Consider the following 4,414-nt stretch of genomic DNA (forward strand, 5'->3'; position numbering starts at 1 on the left):
CAAAATCATTGAAGCAAATCTCAAGGACGACCAGAAGGAAAAGGTGGCAAAGGCTTTGGAAGAATACAAGAAGGCATGCCTGCAATCCTTTAGTTGTACCAGAAGTGGGAAGACCGTCAGGAAGGCTGCTCTTCCAACCCCTTGCCATATCACCATTGCCGAAGACTCGGGAAAGATATCTGAGATGATCCAGCAATCTGTTTATCAGGCTATGATCGACCAGTCCAAGATGATGACCAACACAGTGTACAACGCCGTCGTTAGCTCCATGGTCAACAGCACGGCTCAGGGGTACCAGGGATCAGCTTACGCCCCCCCCCCTATCGTAGCACCGATCAGAGGCTTATCAACGGTGCCAAATATGCCTCAGTCGGCTCCTCAGGCGATACAGATGCAGAGTGGGGGGTACAACGCTACAATGCCCATGGGATATAATGATGCAATGCTCTATCAATCACAAGCGCCATTTTACCCTGCACCGGTTCCCCCTGCACAACTGTCGTTTTCAACCTCGGTGCCATGGGGAACGACAGCGACACTTGCCGATCTGGACCCGTCCTCTAGTTACGGAAAATCTCCAATACAGGCATCGTTTCCATTGGCCTCTCGGCTAACAACCCCGCAATACCAGAAGACCACATCGGAAATCGGCAAGGGGGCAAACGCTCCAGATCCACTCAGAACTGCGGCGCCGGTAGTATTGTACGATAGGCGGCGGATGCACTACGTCAAGTTGACCCTGTGCGACAGCAGCCATGGGCTCCTCAGCCGGCAGCACAACTGCAAGATCCGCATCACGTACCAGCTTATCACCCAATTGTGGTGCCGCAAGTCCAACAGCACGTGCCGATTCCTCAGTCGGTTGTGCATCAGCAACAGCAGCATCAGCAACAAGTGGACTGGACCGCAAGGATAGCTGATATAATACAGGATCAGTTCAGGCTAAAACCGAAGGTACAGACTTACACGTACAGGACACCGTACCCACCTGCTTATGACCTCTTACCGTTCCACATCGGTACAAGGTGCCGGATTTCACTAAGTTCTCAGGCCTGGATGACACGTCTACGGTGGAGCATGTCAATAGGTTCATCATCCAGTGCGGAAAAGCTATTGCGCAAGATGCTCTGAGAGTCCGGTTGTTCTTGTCATCCCTCTCTGGGTTAGCCTTCCAATGGTTTACGATGCTGCCGCCTAACTCCATTGTTACCTGGGCCGATTCGAAAAACAATTCCACAAGTACTTCTTTGCGGGGATCCACAAGATGAAGCTCTCAGCCTCAAGCAGAGAAGCGACAAGTCAGTGGCCAGCTACATACAGAGGTTCAGGGAAGTCAGGAACAAGTGTTACACCCTAGTTCTGACCGATGCCCAGTTGGCTGACATCGCTTTCCAAGGATTCCTGCCGCACATCAAAGAAAAGTGCGCTTCACAGGAGTTCGAGAGCTTGAGCCAAATCTTTCACCGGCTGTCCGGCCAGGAAGTGCACCCCTTTGACTAGTGAAGAAATTTTCAGAAAAAAGTGGCGTACGTGGAAGGGTCCAAATTGAAGGAGGAAGCAGAAATCGGCCTGGCAGAGTGGGAAAAAGGGAAAAAGCCAATATCGTGTCCGTTCGGTAAAAAGGAACCGGAGACATTCGGTTTCAACACGTCCAAGGCCAAAAAAATCTTTGACTTACTACTCCAAGAAGGAGAAATCAAACTTTCACCCTACCACACGATTCCGTCGGCTGAGCAGCTCAAAAGGATGAAATATTGCAAGTGGCACAATGCCACATCTCACGACACTAATGAGTGCAAGATCTTCCAACAACAGATACAATCAGCTATCGAGCAAGGGAGACTTAAATTCGAGGTCCCGGTGAAGCCAGCGAAGCCAATGAAGATCGACCAGCACCCCTTCCCTGCTAACATGGTCGACATGGGAAGGAACGTGCTCCAAACCAAAGTGTTGATGTCAGAATCGGCTAGAAGGATCAGCGCGGTGGACCCTAGAAACCAGGCCTCGGCCAAAGACATTAAAGGGAAAGGCTGGATGGAAACCGAAAGTGAAGGTTCGGAGAAACCACATCAGCCAGTCACGTCCCGGGACTTGCTCAGCAAATACCAGAGGCAGCGGGAGGATACAAGACACCGTGAAGAGATGGTGCGCCGACATGAGGATCACTGGAGATGCCCGTTCTTCATTCACTGTTGGGAAAACAATCTCAGGCTTTCATCAACCGATAACTGCCCTGAGTGCAATGGTCAGTATCGCAGCAACCGCCCATTCAAGAGATCACGCTCCGAGGATCGAGGACTAGAACCGATCAGCAGAAACAGGCACGAGCAAGGAGATTGGCGCATTTCAATGCGTGATCGGCTGGGGGGTAGAGTAGACCACCGTAATCGGCTGGGGGGCAGAACCAGTGCACATGATCGGCTGGGAGACATGGCCGACGCAAGAGTCTCAGATGAAAACCCTCTGAGGTGGGAGCCAGACTGGGAGCACGCTAAACCGCCAAGCAAACCGGTGAACCTCAGGTGGTGCCCAGACGGTCTGACTAAATCCCACAAAAGAAGGGTCCAACGTTTGCGCCAATGGGAACAGCAAGAAGAGGACAAAGACAAGCAGTGGACAAGAGAGGGGTCAGATCTCAAGTTTGGCACCCCAGAAGAAAAACCGACGAAGAGAACGACGATCAGGATTCAACTACTAATGTCAACATGGTGTTCATCTTGCCGATGGAATTCATGGCTCCCGTCGACCGTGACGACGTGATAGAAATAGAGGAGCAAATGGCACAATTGGCTTTGGAGCCAATGACCGCCACTTTTGAGAAACCCGAGGATGAAAAACACCAGCACCTTAAAGCTCTGTTCCTCAAGGGGAGTGTCAACGGACGACCGGTCGCTAAACTGTTGGTAGACGGAGGCGCTGCCCTGAACATCATGCTATAAGCTATGTTCCGCAAACTGGGCAAGGGAGAAGATGATTTAATCAAGATGGATATGATGCTCAAGGATTTCGAAGGCAACATATCTCCGGCCCGGGGGGCACTCTGCGTCCACCTCACCATCGGCAGTAAGACCCTACCCACCACTTTCTTTGTTATTAATGGCAAAGGGTCCTACAATATGTTGCTCGGGCGAGATTGGATCCATGCAAACTGCTGCATCCCGTCTACAATGCACCATTGCCTCGTCCAGTGAATCGGCTACACCATCAAAGTAGTCACCGCCGATTCCATCTCCAGTGTTGCCGCAGCCGACGCGCAACAATGGAGCTGCGAGCACGTCAGATGCATATCTGGCAGGACTTGGGACACTAACTTCCTGAAGGTGTCCGATTTTGGTCTACAGCCGATCCAAGCAGTCGGCTTTGAAGAATCAAATTAAATAGATTAGTTTGTCCAAGAAGACGGGAAGCTTGGGCACGGGTTTACGTCGGCCGATTCATTGGAGTTGGTAGATCTTGGAGACGGTAGCAAGCCAAGGCCGATGTATATCAGTGCTAGGTTAGACCCCGAGTATAAGCGTGAGTTAATGAGTCTGTTAAGAGAATTTATTATTGAAATTAAAATCCGACCAAGAATTTGTCTGCAGCGTGGAACAACAGAAAGCCTTGGATAACATCAAGCAGTACATGGTCTCCCCTTCGGTGTTGGTCCCTCCGCAGGCTGATAAACTGTTCAGACTGTACCTATCGATCGATGAGCGAGCTATCAGCTCAGCGCTGGTCCAGGAGTTCGAGAGGAAGGAAAGGGTGATTTATTACATCAGCAGAAGACTCTTAGATGCGGAAACTAGATACCCTCCGGTGAAACGGCTGTGCCTTTGCCTATATTTTTATTGTACCAAACTCAGACACTACCTATTATCGGCAGAGTGCGTAGTCGTATGCAAGGATGATGTCATCAAATATATGTTATCGCTGCCAATCTTGAAGGGGAGAATTGGAAAGTGGATTCTGGCCCTTTCAGAATTCGACCTGAGGTACGAATCGGCCAAGGCTGTCAAGGGTCAAGTAGTGGCCGATTCGTAGCCTAGCACTGCGGACCAGAGATTGACGTCGTCGAGCCAGCTCTATGGACACTATACTTTGATGGGTCTTCTTGCGGAGCCGGGTCAGGAATCAGCATCATCCTCATATCGCCTCAGGGGCAAGTTATGATTTCTCTCTGCCGATTGAGGCATTCGCTACTAACAATCAAGCCAAGTACCGGGTTGTTCTAAAAGGCATCCAACTGTTGAGGGAGGTCAAAGCCGACGCGGTGGAGATATTTGGGGATTCCATGCTTATTGTGGACCAATTAACTGGAAAATCTGAATGCAAGGATGATATTTTAAGGATCTATTATGAAGATTGCCACCAGCTTCTGAGGGAGTTCAAGTCCGCAATTATTGAGCATATTCCTAGAGATTACAATGAGGAA

This window comes from Setaria italica, chromosome I (assembly GCF_000263155.2).
Source record: "Setaria italica strain Yugu1 chromosome I, Setaria_italica_v2.0, whole genome shotgun sequence".
Lineage (NCBI taxonomy): Eukaryota > Viridiplantae > Streptophyta > Magnoliopsida > Poales > Poaceae > Setaria > Setaria italica.